The sequence below is a fragment of the Moschus berezovskii genome, chromosome 14, assembly GCF_049115385.1.
Source record: "Moschus berezovskii isolate FMDL1 chromosome 14, NW_MosBer_1.0, whole genome shotgun sequence".
Lineage (NCBI taxonomy): Eukaryota > Metazoa > Chordata > Mammalia > Artiodactyla > Moschidae > Moschus > Moschus berezovskii.
Genome location: NC_142473.1, coordinates 67,267,434 through 67,283,224, shown reverse-complemented (window position 1 = coordinate 67,283,224; position 15,791 = coordinate 67,267,434). Strand labels below are relative to the sequence as shown.

The 15,791-nt window shown below is 37.4% G+C and overlaps 1 protein-coding gene across 1 annotated transcript in view; it reads left to right on the top strand.

Moving 5' to 3' along the window:
- The window catches only part of LOC129553672 (uncharacterized), a 197,641-nt gene that overhangs the window by 74,753 nt on the left and 107,097 nt on the right, over positions 1–15,791 (top strand). The gene's annotated exons all lie outside the window — the stretch shown is intronic.

Below are 15,791 nucleotides of genomic sequence, written 5' to 3'. Positions count from 1 at the left end.
TAGTATCAAACAGCGATGTAGGTATTCTTTCCCCAAACATTAATCATTTATGAATCTTCGAGAAGTGAGGAATCTTGTCCAGTTTCCCTTGAAGAGCAAGTGGTGGAGTTGGAACTTGATCTTGGTTTTTCCTGCCTGAATTCTTGACTTCCAAGCTATGCATTTTTGCTTCAAGGTGGTTATACGGTGTTTACCGCTCTGTTAATGAAAGCCATTTGACTTCCTTCTGAATATAAGATGTGTTTTTGCTTAGTACTCAAAATGTTTAAAGACTATGAAATGCTAGCAAAATCATGAAGGTAACTCTTGACAACCATCCATTGAATGAGTTTAGCGCTAGATTATTCTCTCATTACCCTGTTTGCTCATTCAAATGAACCTTTAAAAAGTTTCAGGGAGGGGGGTTCAAGAAAGAGAACACATGTACACCCGGGGCGGATTCATGTCAATGTATGGCAAAACCAACCAATACATTAATGTAAGGTAATTTGCCTCCAATAAAATAAATTAAAAAAAATAATAAAATAAAATACTAAAAAAAAATAATAAAAAGTTTCATATATTCATTTAACTACTGACTTCATAGACAGGGTAAGAAGAAGTAACATATTTAAGTAATTCACTTTACTTACTCCTCTATGATGTTTTGCCTTGAAATTTGCATATAATATGCATAATTGATGTCATAGAGTTAAAATAATTTCTAAAATTTCTAGTTTCAGGTAGGTATCAGTTCAGTTCAGTTCAGTCGCTTAGTCGTGTCCGACTCTTTGCAACCCCATGAACCACAGCACGCCAGGCCTCCCTGTCCATCACCAACTCCCGGAGTTCACTCAAACTCATGTCCATCGAGTCGGTGATGCCATCCAGCCATCTCATTCTCTGTCGTCCCCGTCTCCTCCTACCCCCAATCCCTCCTAGCATCAGACTCTTTTCCAGTGAGTCAACTCGTCGCATGAGGTGGCCAAAGTATTGGAGTTTCAGCTTTAGCATAAGTCCTTCCAAAGAACACCCAGGATTGATCTCCTTTAGAATGGACTGGTTGGATTTCCTTGCAGTCCAAGGGATACCTTATAGTAAAAAGTCAGTTTAAAAAATCAGTGAAATGATTATTTGAGTCATAACCAGATATCAGATACCCGAAGATACCCAGATTACTGTAGTTAAAATATTTCCTGGAGCAAAAATCAAGCATTTTAGGGATGGGCATTAATTCTGTTAGACTCATTCAAAATAATGTTTTAGCAGAGTAATACTCAGTGGTTCAAAAAGCCCAAAACATTTGATATTTCTAAAAGTCTTGGGCATAAATCTGGGCTGTAAACTGGCTTGATTCTTATATGATCACTTTCCTTCATGCTATTTCCTGGTCCTTGACAGGGTCCAACCCTGACTAGGTATTATCTACTTGTTGGTTTTTGGTTTCACAGAGGATCAGATGAAATCGAATGAATTGCTTATGCAAATTTATCAGCACTTCCCAAAAAAGAGAGCACCCCCACCCCCAACACATACGCCCTGATTGATAAATTTAGCAACTGTTCTTAGTAATTGACAGAAAAATTTTATATAATGGGCTAAAATATAGCCTTTGTTTACTTAAACAGTATTCAACCTTAGTAAAAAACACTGCTGGGGCCCTTTAAAATTTTTTTTGGTCAGATTTTTAATTCAACTATAAAAACAATTCAAGTGAGAAACTTCAGTGCATTGATTTTGTTCTTTGAGTCATGGCACTGTAATTAGCTGAGTTGCGTTTTAAATGCAGCACGAGAACATCTTTCTTGTCTGTTTATGTCAGAAAAAAACGGCTAATGAGCACTTATCAAAAAGATGAACATTTTTTCATTAGATTAAGTAAAATCAAAACAGATTTATAATGTACTATTATGTTTCGGCTTGGAATCAATTGAGTCAAATAGCTAATATCTTCACAGCTTCCTGAGAATTTCTTTGCATGGCAGGATTCTCCTCCCCCACACATTTAGACTTGAGCAAAGTGCCCATTTGTGATAACTTTCTTTGTGGAGTCAAAGCACTTTCCCAAAGGATTTAGAATTCCATTAGTATTATTTGGAAAATCTTGAATATTTGTGAAGCAGTTGTCAAAATTGATTTCCTTTGGATTATGCTAGTATGCTTTGCTGCTTAATGATACAGTTCTTTAAAATTGTTTTAAGAAATGATTTCCCTCTACCTTCTCTTAGTGGTCAGTCAAAATGCCAACTGATACTCAGTACCTCGCAGAGCATTCTTCTCTTTTTAGATTTTTGTATTGCTTAAGTGGATGAATTTTGGCCTGTGTGTTACCAAGAGAAACAGATGTTGCAGGTTGATTCCTTAAGAACGTTTCATATAAAGATGTGCAAGTAAAGAAACTTCTCTTTTTCAGTGTCACTCGGATGGCAGTTTATTTTCAGGTCATCAAAGATTCTAAGTAATTTCTTGTTTTCTACTGCTGCTGCTAAGTTGCTTCAGTCGTGTCCGACTCTGTGCGACTCCATAGACAACAGCCCACCAGGCTCCTCTGTTCCTGGGATTCTCCAGCCAAGAACAATGGAGTGGGTTGCCATTTCCTTCTCTATGCTTTCTACTAGGTGAGAGTTAAAGTCCGTTTTTATCATTGCCTGCTTGCAGCTGTGTAATTATGTGCATATCCACAAAACAATCAATATAATAGGGCATTAAGTGAATAAAGAAGAATCTTGACTCCCTTAAGTTTTATGAGTGTGCATGAAGGTGAATGGACAAGAGATAGATTCCTCGTATACATAAAAAGGAAAAATAAATTGTTTTGTACACTAGAGACTTAATTTAGACTAATGATGTAATTTTTGTTCACATTACACTCTTTTTTGGAACAAATTTTGAAAAGTGAAAGTGTTAATCGCTCAATCATATCTGACTCTTTGTAACCCATGGACTGTAACCCACCAGGCCCCTCTGTCCGTGGGATTTCCAAGGCAAGAATACTAGAGTAGATAGCGATTCGCTTCCCTGGGGATCTTCCTGACTCAGGGATTAAACCCAGGTCTCCTGCATTGCAGGCAGATTCTTTACCGCCTGAGCCACCAGCTGCTACCACGCTGATGCCATAACACATTTATAGATGAAAGAAGCTTGATGAATTTCTATAAAGTCATATACTTGTGTAAATGCCACCCCAGACCAAGATGTAGAACATGACTAACCCCACAGAAGCCTTCTTTATGTCCCTTCCCTGTCATTATCCCTCGTCCCAAAGTAACCATCATTCTGATTTCTAACATCGTAGATTATTTCTGAAGTTTTGGGAGTTTACATACCAGGAATCATACAGCAGCTACTCTTTTCTGTTTGGGTCCTTTTACACAAAATTATGCCTGTGAGGTTTATTAATGTGATTGTATGTAGCAGAAAGTCATTTTTCAAGGCTGTATAGTATTCTGTTATATGGATATCTGCTTTTTGTTTATCCATTGTACTACTGGTGAATACTTGCGTTGTTTTAAGTTTGGGTCTGGGTCTGTTACGAGCAGCACTGCTGTGGATGTTCCTGTACGTGTTTTTTTTTTTTTTTTGGACATATTTAGGCATTTTTACGAACTATATAACAAGGAGTGGAACTGCTGGGTCATAGTGTATAAAGTTGTACACTTTTAGTAGATATTGTGAAATAGATTGCTAAATTCTATTAATATCTACCAGTTTATACTTCCACCAGCAGAGTATTAAAGTTCTAGTTGCTCCACATCCTCATCGACAAAATTAAATTTTAGCCATTATGAGGGGTTTAGAAGTGAAATAACTGTGGTTTTAATTTAGATTTTCTTGATGGCTTGTACTCATACTCTTCCCTGGTGGCTCAGATGGTAGAGTCTGCCTGCATTGCAGGAGACCCAGGTTTGATCTCTGGGTCAAGAAGATCCCCTGGAGAAAGAAATGGCAACCCACTCCAGTATTCTTGTCTGGAAAATCTCATGGAAGGAGGAGCCTAGTGGGCTTTAGTCCATAGGGTCGCAAAGAATCAGACACGACTGAGTGACTTCACTTTCTTACTTTTCTTCTTGATGAGTAATGATATTTAGTACCTTTCATTATATTTATTGGCCAGCTGAGGAGTCTAGTGGGCTTCAGTCCATGGGGTCGCAAAGAGTCGGACAGGACTAAGCGACTTCACTTTCTTTTCTTCTTGATGGGTAATGATATTTAGTACCTTTAATTATATTTATTGGCCAGTTGAGTATCCTCTTTCATCATGTGCCCATTCAAGTCTTTAACTTTTTCTTTTTAAATTTGGGTTGTGTAATTCTTCTTCATTGATTTGTAGGGGTTCTCTATATATTTGGGATATTCTTTTTGGATATATGTATTGCATAACTCACTGGTGTCCTTTGATAAACATAAGTTCTTAATTTTAATTTAAAAGAAGTTAAATTTATTAATCGTTTCTTTTATAATAAGTGATTTTTGTATTCTTTTGTATTAAGAGATTATTCTGCTTACCCCAATGTTAAAAATATAGTCTAAAATACTTTCTAGAAACTTTATTGTTTTTCCTTTTTACATTTAAATCTATAAATCATATAGAATTGAGTTGTGTGCATGTTTTGAGATGGGATAAAGTTTCATTATAAAATACAAATATTAAAAATATTATCCTTTCCCCATTGCATTTCAGTGGCACCTTTTTCATAAATTATTTGGTTTTATAAGGATAGCCTGTTTCCCAGACCCACTATTCTATTTCATCAATATGTTTGTTCATCCTGTGCCAATACCACTGTTTCAATTATGCTATACTTTATAGTAAGTCTTGATATTTGATAATGTAAATTCTTCAACTTTATTCTTTTTCATGTTTGTTTTGACTATTCTGTCTTTTACAGTTCTGTGTAAAATTTATAATCAGCTTATTAGTTTTCATAGAAAAGTCAGCTGGGATTTTGATTAGAATTTATTTGAACTTAAACAGATCAATTGGGGAGACCCTCCCATTACTTGGTCTTCCAGTCCACGGTTATGATATATCCCTCCCTTTATGTCATTCTTAATTTCTCCTGGCAGTGTTTTGTAGTTTTCAGTATATAGGTCTTGCACAGTTTTTAATACTTCTGTTTCTAGATATCTGGTATTTATCTTTTTGATGATAAATATTCTTAGGTAGCATATGTTTTACTAATAAAAATGGTATTGTTTTAAATTTTCCTTTTCCAGTTGTTTAGTGTTAATATCTAGAAACACAATTGACTTTTAAGTATGATTTAAAGGAACTTTGCTAAATTCACTTTTTAATCCTTAATAGATTATTTTGAATATTTTAGGTGTGTACTCATATCATCTATGAACAATGGTGATTTTTTTCCCTAAAAACAATCATTTAAATTTTTTTCCCTTGGACCACAGTATAATGTTTAATAAAAATGATTGCAGTCATTCTGATTTCATTTCCAATTTCAGTGGTAAAACTTTCACTATTTTACCATTAATATTCTTAATGTAGATTTAAAGAAAGATATTCTTTATTAGTTAAGGCAGTTTCTTTTATTCCTACTTTGTTAGGATTTTAATATGAATTGGCATTGAATTTTATCAAGTGCTTTTTTAATATATTCAGTTCAGTTCAGTCGCTCAGTCGTGTCCGACTCTTTGCGACCCCATGAATCACAGCATGCCAGGCCTCCCTGTCAATCACCAACTCCTGGAGTAAGATATATTCTTTTATATATCCCCAGCTTTGACATGCCAATATTTAATTTCATTTTGCCAAATTATTACGTCTATGTTCATAAGAGAGATTGGCTTATACTTTTCCTTTCTTGTAGTACTTTTTCTTTATTGGCATGTTTTGGTATCAAGGCTGTATAGGCCTCATAAAATGTGTTCAGAAATGAATTCATTTTATCTGTTCTTTGGAATAATTTGTATAACTTTGGTATTAGTTCATGAAAAAAAGAAGTTACTGATGAAGCCATTTGGTCCTAAACTTTTCTTTGTTGACAGGCTTTTAATTATTGATGCATATTTGAGTGGATATAAGGCTATTTGAATTTTCTATTTCTTCTTGTGTCAGTTTTGGTAAGTTAGTATCTTAAAAAATGATTTATCTATTTCACCTAAATTATCACATTTTTTAATCTAAAGTTATTTATAACATCTTATCTTTTAAATACTCGTGAGATCTGCAGTGATGTCCCTTTTTCATTTCTTATATTGATAATTTGTACCCTCTTTTCTCTTTATACCCTTACTGATTTTTTTTAAATCAATTTTGTTGGCTTTGTTTCATTTTCTCAAAGAACAAACTTTTAGCTTTATTATATTTTCTGCTGCAGGGATTGACAAAATATGGCCCATGGGTCAAATATAACCCATTACCTGTTTTGTAAATACAGTTTTGTTGAAACACAGCTGTGTCCATTCATTTTGTATTGACTATGCCTGCTTTTGCATTACAGTGGCAGAGATGAGTAGTTGTAACATATGGTCCACAAAATTTAAAATGTTTACCACTTGTCCCTTTACAGTGAAAGACTTCTTCGCTACTGTGGTTGTTTTTTGTGTGTGTCTATTTTCTTGCCTTTTGTTCTTATCTTCATTGTTATTCTTGCACTTTCTTTGAGTTCAATTTGCTGCTCTTTTTCAAGATTATTGAGATGGATCCTTAGCTCATTTCTTTTCATCCTTAGATTTTCATTTAACTATTGTGTTTTCTCTAGCTACAGGTTCGGTATATCCCATAGCTTTTTATATGCCATATTTTTATTACTGTTCTGTTGAAAATGTTTTCTTATTTTCCATTGTGATTTCCTATTTAACTTTATTTATTATCTGGCCTTTGGGGATTTTTTAAATTGTGTTTTTGTTGTAGTTATTGTTATTGATTTTTAGATTAATTCCACTGTGGTCAGAGAACATACTCTGATTTTAATTCTTTAAAATTTGTTGAGACTTGTTTTATGGCCTAGTATATGTTTTATTTTGGTAACTTCTATATATACCTGAAAATAATGTGTATTCTCCGATCAGTGGGTCTTACATTAAGTTTTTCAGTTCAGTTCAGTCACTCAGTTGTGTCTGACTCTTTGCGACCCCATGAACCGCAGCACACCAGGCCTCCCTGTCCATCACTAACTCCCAGAGTTTACCCAAACTCATGTCCATCAAGTCGGTGATGCCATCCAGCCATCTCATCCTCTGTCGTCCCCTTCTCCTCCTGCCCCCAATCCCTCCCAGCATCAGGGTATTTTCCAATGAGTCAACTCTTTGCATGAGGTGGCCAAAGTATTAGAGTTTCAGCTTTCGCATCAGTCCTTCCAATGAACACCCAGGACTGATCTCCTTTGGGATGGACTGGTTGGATCTCCTTGCAGTCCAAGGGACTCTCAAGAGTCTTCTCCAACACCACAGTTCAAAAGCATCAATTCTTCGGCGCTCAGCCTTCTTCACAGTCCAACTCTCACATCCATACATGACCACTGGAAAAACCATAGCCTTGACTAAATAATGTCTCTGCTTTTTAATATGCTATCTAGGTTGGTCATAACTTTCTAATCATGTTCAATTTTCTATAGATTAATTTATTTTCTGCTTCTTCTTTGAGCTATTGAGATAGGTGTGTTAGAGCTACACATTGCAAGTGGGAATTTGTTTATTAGTCCTTTATTTTTGTTAGTTTTTACTATATTTGCGGCTATGTTATGAAATCTTCATGTTGAATTGACCTTTTTATCTTTACCAAAGTTTCTCTTTTGTGTGTAGTAATACTTCTTGCCTTAAAATCTGTTTTGTCTGTCTTTAGTATATCTACGTTACCCTTTTTTCTTGTTTATGTTTGTATGCTTTCTGTCATTTTACTACTGACTTTTCTGTTTCCTTGTATTTAAGTTGTGTCTATTATAAATAACATGTAGTTGGGTTTTAAAAATATCCATTCTTAGAGTCTATGCCTATTATTTGGAGTACTTCATTGCAATTCATGTAATTATTGCTAATTTTTATTCATATCTACTTACTATCTTATAGTTATTTTTTTTTTGTCTCAATCTGTTTTTGGTCCTCTCACTTGACATATGGCTTTCTTTTGGCTTTGAAAAGTATCTTTATTGTTTAATTTTCCCTTTGTTAATTAAATATTCTTTTTCTATTCTTTTTCTGATTATCCTAGACGTTATACCATGCTTCCTTGACTTATAGTTAATCTTAAATTAGGATTACTTATATCTTCTACTAGATTCTCCAATATTTTACATTTTTTCCTCATTTACTTTATCATCTTTTCCTTCATGCCTGTGTATTATCCCCCTGCCTACCCAACACACACACACAGTATTCTTTCTGAACCATTTGGCAAGATGTTGCAGATGTCATACTTCTTTATTTCTAAATTCTTCAGTTTGTATATACTAAAAACAAGGAATTTATCTTATGTAACTAAAAGTACAACTTCAAAATTAGAGAAGTTAGTATTGATACAATACTGTTTTCTGATCTACAATCTAAATTAAAATTTTGTCAATTATTCCAATAATTTCCCTTATAGCAACATCTTTTTCCCAGTTAAGTATGTAATCTAGGATTATGCATTTCATTTAGTTGTCATGGTTGTTTAATCTCCTTTAACTGAAACAATTCTCCCTTTGTCTTTCATGATCTTGATATTTTTGAAGAGTATAAAGCAAGGACTTTGAAGAATTTTTAAATTTTGGTTTCTCTGGTGTTTTGTTATGATTAGATTCAGATATTTTACAATGCAGTAACATTGTAAAATAACACAAAAGTGATGTTGTGTCCTTCTCAGGTCATTGTATCAGGAGGCAGTTGATGTTCATTTGATTCAATATTAGTGGTACTAACTTTGATAACTTGCATAAGGAGATGTCTTACCAGTATGAGCCATTATAAACTTAATATTATTAATTTGTAATGAACAAGTAATTTGTGGGGAACTATTTTGAGACCGTGGAAGTTATCTGCTTCTCACCAAACTTGGACCCAGTATACTTTATCATCCATCAATGATTGTTGACTGAGTCAGTTATTATATGGTACTTGCAAAATGATTTTTCTAACTCCATTATCCTTTCTACATTTATTACTCAGCATACTGATGTAAGGGGTAACTTTCCTTCACCCCCATTTATTAATTTGGTAGATTTAAGAATTGTTATTTAATTCAAAATGTTATAGTCCATTGATCTCGTTTTAATTTGATACTCAGTTCAGATTTGGCCCTTGGGAACCCACTCAAGCTCCCATGAACTTTTGACATGCTCATCATTCTTTGTACATTTCATTACTTTCTGGCACAGTGAGATATTCCAGGATCATCTTTTACTTTATCTGCCCTAGCATTGTAATCAGTTGTTTCTTTTAAGGAGCCTTGGTTCCTTTGTGTGGAGGTGGGTATTTAGATCCTTAGATCTGGGAACTGTCTTGGTGGTCCAGTGGTTAAGACTCCATGCTTCCAATGCAGGGGATAAAGGTTCAGTCCCTGGTTGGGAAACTTAAAATTCCATGTGCTGCATGGCGTGGCCAAAAAAAAGAAAAGTCGTAGACACCAAGTGGAGTGAAGTGAAAGTCGCTCAGTCATGTCCAACTCTTTGTGACCCCATGGACTATACAGTTCACGGAATTCTCCAGGCCAGAATACTGCAGTGGGTAGCCTTTCCCTTCTCCAGAGGATCTTCCTAACCCAGGGATCAAACCCAGGTCTCCTGCATTGCAGGTGGATTCTTTACCAGCTGAGCCAGAAGGGAAGCAGACACCAAGTGCTGATTTTCTACCGCAGTAGAAAATGTACTATATTATATCTAGTCTCAGCCGTTATATCTAGTCTCAGCTGGATTAGGATATCTCTATCTCTGCCTTTTAACCATGGAGTTCATATTGATGCTCCCAGATCTAATCTAACACCAGAATGTTCAGCTTAGTCTTTTTCCTTTCTATATTTGTAAGACGTTTTCACAAGTGACGGATCTGGCTAAGATTATTCTCAGTATATTTTACTCACTTGCCTAGGCTTAGATTCACAGAATGTTTTAGATTTGCTACCCCTACCACTATAAAAACTCATGCTGATTAACTAGTGTTCAGTGCTTGTAAAAAGATTTTTGTTTCCAATCTGAGAGTATATAATTAAAACTCTGCATTCAAAAGTAATTATTTTTCCCTTCAGTGTGATTATGTTATTCATTGAATTTTAGTTAGGCTCATTTATTTCTGTTTGTATTCCATTTTTGGTTTCTTTCCCCTCCATCACTGTTAATTTAACATCATCATCATCATCATTATTTTGTATGAGTATGTAAAGCATTAACATGCTTCCAAAATTCAAAATTACACAAAAATCTATATTCAGAGGAGTATTACTTCCCCTGTCCCACCCCATGCACCTTAATGCACCCTTGTAAATTTCTGGTTTATTCTTCCTGGATTTGTTTTTTAAATAAAAGTAAGTACATTTATATTATCTTATTTCCTCTTCTTTCTTGCACGAAAGTATCATTCTATATATGCCTTTTTGCACTTTGATTTTATTGATTTGGTGTTTTTTTTTTTTGGCTGCTCTGGGTTTTCATTGCAGCATGTGTGCTCTGCAGTGCTCAGTTTGCCCCCTGGCGTGGGGGACCTTAGTTCCCCAAGCAGACATTGAACTTATGTCCCTTGCATTAAAAGGTGGATTCTTAACCACTGGACCATCAGGTTAAAAACCACTGCTTTTATTGATTGACAACAAATATATTCTGTAAATCACTCCATATCACTTCTTATTTAGTTTTTATTTACAGTTACATACTGTAGTATTGGGGCTTCCCTTGTGACTCAGCTGGTAAAGAATCTGCCTGCAATACGGGAGACCTGGGTTTGATCCCTGGGTTGGGAAGATCCCCTGGAGCAGGGAAAGTCTACCCATTCCAGTATTCTGGTCTAGAGAATTCCATGGACTGTACAGTCCACAGGGTCACAAAGAGTCGGATGAGACCAAGCAACTTTCACTTTCAGTATACTATTATGTGAATATACCATAGTTTATTCAACCAATCTCTTATGTGTGTGTATTTTCCACAATATTTTTTAGTTACAAATAATGTCCTTTGCTCATATGTTTTCTTTTTTTACATTCTTGAAGGTGTATTTTCAAGAAAAATTATTAGATACAATTTAAAAGGTAAGCTTACTTGTGGTTTTGTTCAGTTCAGTTCAGTTCAGTCGCTCAGTCGTCTCCGACTCTCTGCGACCCCATGAATCACAACACACCAGGCCTCCCTGTCCATCACCAACTCCCAGAGTTCACTCAAACTCATGTCCACAGAGTCGGTGATGCCATCCAGCCATCTCATTCTCTGTCGTCCCCTTCTCCTCCCGCCCCCAACCTTTCCCAGCATCAGAGTCTTTTCCAGTGAGTCAACTCTTCGCATGAGGTGGCCAAAGGATTGCAGTTTCAGCTTTAGCATCAGTCCTTCCAATGAACACCCAGGACTGATCTCCTTTAGAATGGACTGGTTGGATCTCCTTGCAGTCCAAGGGACTTTCAAGAGTCTTCTCCAGCACCACAGTTCAAAAGCATCAATTCTTCGGCGATCAGCTTTCTTCACAGTCCAACTCTCACATCCATACATGACCATGGGAAAAACCATAGCCTTGACTAGACGGACCTTTGTTGGCAAAGTAATGTCTCTGCTTTTTAATATACTGTCAAAGTTGGTCATAACTTTCCTTCCAAGGAGTAAGCATCTTTTAATTTCATGGCTGCAATCAGCATCTGCAGTGATTTTGGAGCCCAAAAAAATAAAGTCTGACACTGTTTCCACTGTTTTCCCCATCTATTTCCCATGAAGTGATGGGACCAAATTCTCCTCCCGTAAAGGTGTGGGAGACATTCCCACCAGCAATGTATAAAAGTCTCTTTCCTCATGGCTCTATCAACAGAATGTGCTGTCAAGCTTTGTAATTTTTACCAAATCTAATAATTGAGAAATGGTATCTCAGAACAGGTATAATTTCTATTACAACTAAAGTTGTCCATCTTTTCAAATGTTTAAAAGTCATTTAAAACCTTTATCTGTGAATTGTCTGTGACTTTTGCTTATTTTGGTATTGGGTTTTTGATATTTCTTCCCTTCAGTTTTAGAGTTCTTTATGTGTTGGGATGGATATTAGCCTTTTATCTCTGATGTATGTTCATCATAGCTATTTTTAAACCTGTGTGAGTCTGTGGGACTGTTTCTGTTTTATTAGAATTAATTCTTCTGTTCCTCTTTGCTAGTAGACTTGGTATTTTTGAGTGAAGGCCAGTCTTTGTGTATAAAATGATGATGTACAGGCTCTGGATGGTGGTGTTGCCCTTCAGAGATGATTTCATATTCTACTAGCTAACAGATGATATATGGGTAGATCAATGACTGTGCCAGAGCCTTTGACTGTGTGGATCACAGTAAACTGTGGAACATTCTGAAAGAGACGGGCATACCAGACCACCTGACCTGCCTCCTGAGAAACCTGTGTGCAGGTCAGGAAGCAACAGTTAGAACTGGACACGGAACAACAGACTGGTTCCAAATAGGAAAAGGAGTACATCAAGGCTGTATATTGTCACCATGTTTATTTAACTTATATGCAGAATACGTCATGAGGAATGCTGGGCTGGAAGAAGCACAAGCTGGAATCAAGATGGCCAGGAGAAATGTCAATAACCTCAGATATGCAGATGACACTACCCTTATGGCAGAAAGTGAAGAGGAACTAAAATGCCTCTTGATGAAAGTAAGAGAGGACAGTGAAAAAGTTGGCTTGAACAACATTTAGAAAACAAAGATCATGGCATCTGGTCCCATCACTTCATGGGAAATAGATGGGGAAACAGTGGAAACAGTGTCAGACTTTATTTTTTTGGGCTCCAAAATCACTGCAGATGCTGACTGCAGCCATGAAATTAAAAGACGCTTACTCCTTGGAAGGAAAGTTATGACCAACCTAGATAGCATATTAAAAAGCAGAGACATTACTTTGCCAACCAAGGTCTGTCTAGTCAAGACTATGGTTTTTCCCGTGGTCATGGATGGATGTGAGAATTGGACTGTGAAGAAAGCTGATCGCCGAAGAATTGATGCTTTTGAATTGTGGTGCTGGAGAAGACTCTTGAGAGTCCCTTGGACTGCAAGGAAATCCAACCAGTCCATCCTAAAGGAGATCAATCTTGGGTTTTCATTGGAAGGACTGATGCTAAAGCTGAAACTGCAATCCTTTGGCCACCTCATGCGACGAGTTGACTCACTGGAAAAGACTCTCATGCTGGGAGGGATTGGGGGCAGGAGGAAAAGGGGATGACAGAGAATGAGATGGCTGGATGGCATCACCGACTCTGTGGACATGAGTTTGAGTGAACTCCGGGAGTTGGTGATGGACAGGGAGGCCTGGCGTGCTGTGATTCACGGGGTCGCAAAGAGTTGGACACGACTGAGTGACTGAACTGAACTGAATCTTGATCAGTGCTTGTCAATGTAAAGTTTGCCTTCATTCTAAGGGAGTAATGCTTCTTGGGTCGAAACTGAAAGTCTAGAGTCTTGGCCCTCCTCCTCGTCAGCCCCGAAAGTTCATTTTTGGGTCCTCAGTGTAATGAGACTGTCATCTCCTGAGACTTCAGCCGTATACACTTGCTTCAGCCGGTTTCTCTGTTTACTCTGAGCATGTGCAGCTTGCAAGTCACCAGAGACCTTGAGGGGAATTTGCTCACTTTTTCCAGGATGTTGGCCTTTCAATTTTTGTCAACTCTTCCACCACAGCAAGACTACTTACTGCAAGCTCTAGGTTGCTGTTATTTCTATAGCCTTTATTCCCCACGTGGCAAATTAACAATTGCCCTGATGAGAAATAGCAGTGGCAATAGTGTTACCCTGTCCTCGGGGGTGCAGCCTGGAGAGTCCTGCTGCTGCCTTGACTTTTCTCTTCAAACCTCCACTCAGCTTTCCTTGTACGCTTCATCTAGTTCCTATAGTCATTCTCAGAGGGATTATTCTGATACTGGTTATTCCATCATAGATAGTAGCAGCAGTCATCTTTCCACTGAGCACATCTCTTTAAATTTGTATGGAAATGAGAGAACACACTCACTGATAAAACATTTTAAAATTGGCAATAAAATTGGCCTGCTTGTACACTGCTGTGGAGGATATAAATTGGTACCACCTTTCTGGAAGACATTCAGTTCAGTTCACTTCAGTTCAGTCGCTCAGTTGTGTCCGACTCTCTGCGACCCCATGAATCACAGCACGCCAGGCCTCCCTGTCCATCACCAACTCCCGGAGTTCACTCAAACTCATGTCCACAGAGTCGGTGATGCCATCCAGCCATCTCATTCTCTGTCGTCCCCTTCTCCTCCCACCCCCAACCTTTCCCAGCATCAGAGTCTTTTCCAGTGAGTCAACGCGTCGCATGAGGTGGCCAAAGTATTGCAGTTTCAGCTTCAGCATCAGTCCTTCCAATGAACACCCAGGATTGATCTCCTTTAGAATAGACTGGTTGGATCTCCTTGCAGTCCAAGGGACTCTCAAGAGTCTTCTCCAACACCACAATTCAAAAGCATCAATTCTTCGGCGATCAGCTTTCTTCACAGTCCAACTCTCACATCCATACATGACCACGGGAAAAACCATAGCCTTGACTAGATGGACCTTTGTTGGCAAAGTCATGTCTCTGCTTTTTAATATACTATCTAGCTTGGTCATAACTTTCCTTCCAAGGAGTAAGCGTCTTTTAATTTCATGGCTGCAGTCAGCATCTGCAGTGATTTTGGAGCCCAAAAAAATAAAGTCTGACACTGTTTCCACTGTTTTTCCATCTATTTCCCATGAAGTGATGGGACCAGATGCCATGATCTATGTTTTCTGAATGTTGAGCTTTAAGCCAACCTTTTCACTCTCCTCTTTCACTTTCATCAAGAGGCTTTTGAGTTCCTTTTCACTTTCTGCCATAAGGGTAGTGTCATCCGCATATCTGAGGTTATTGATATTTCTCCCAGCAATCTTGATTCCAGCTTGTGCTTCTTCCAGCCCAGCGTTCCTCATGATGTACTCTGCATATAAGTTAAATAAGAAAGGTGACAATATACAGCCTTGACGTACTCCTTTTCCTATTTGGAACCAGTCTGTTGTTCCATGTATAGTTCTGACTGTTGCTTCCTGACCTGCATACACGTTTCTCAAGAGGCAGGTCAGGTGGTCTGGTATTCCCATCTCTTTCAGAATGTTCCACAGTTTATTGTGATCCACACAGCATTAACTTATATCAAAATCCTTAACAATTTACTCTTTGACCTAGCAATTCTGCTTCTAAGTATTTATCCTAAGAAGATAATCACAGATGTGTGTGAAGGTTTGTTTACAAAGATTCCAATCCCAATTAACAAACTTGGAATCAAATCCTCAGTATGCAACAAAAGAATATTTGATAAATTGTGGTGCTTCTATACAATGGAATATAACAGAATCCAGCATTGCAAGTGACATAAGAGAATGTTTAAGTGTATTTATTACTCCTAGAGGAGGGCATGGCAACCCACTCTTCTTGCCTGGAGAATCCCCATGGACAGAGGAGCCTGGTGGGCTACAGTCCATGGGGCTGCAAAGAGTCGTACATGACTGAGCGACTAAGTACAGCACAGCATAGACACTCTCTATTTAACATTAGCGAGTATTGTTAAGCACAGGAGATTACAAAGCAACATGAGCAGTATGATCCTGTTTAAGAATGCGTGTGCAGATATATGAGACTGGAATAATGCCCATGGAAGTGTTACTAGCTGGTATTGTTGT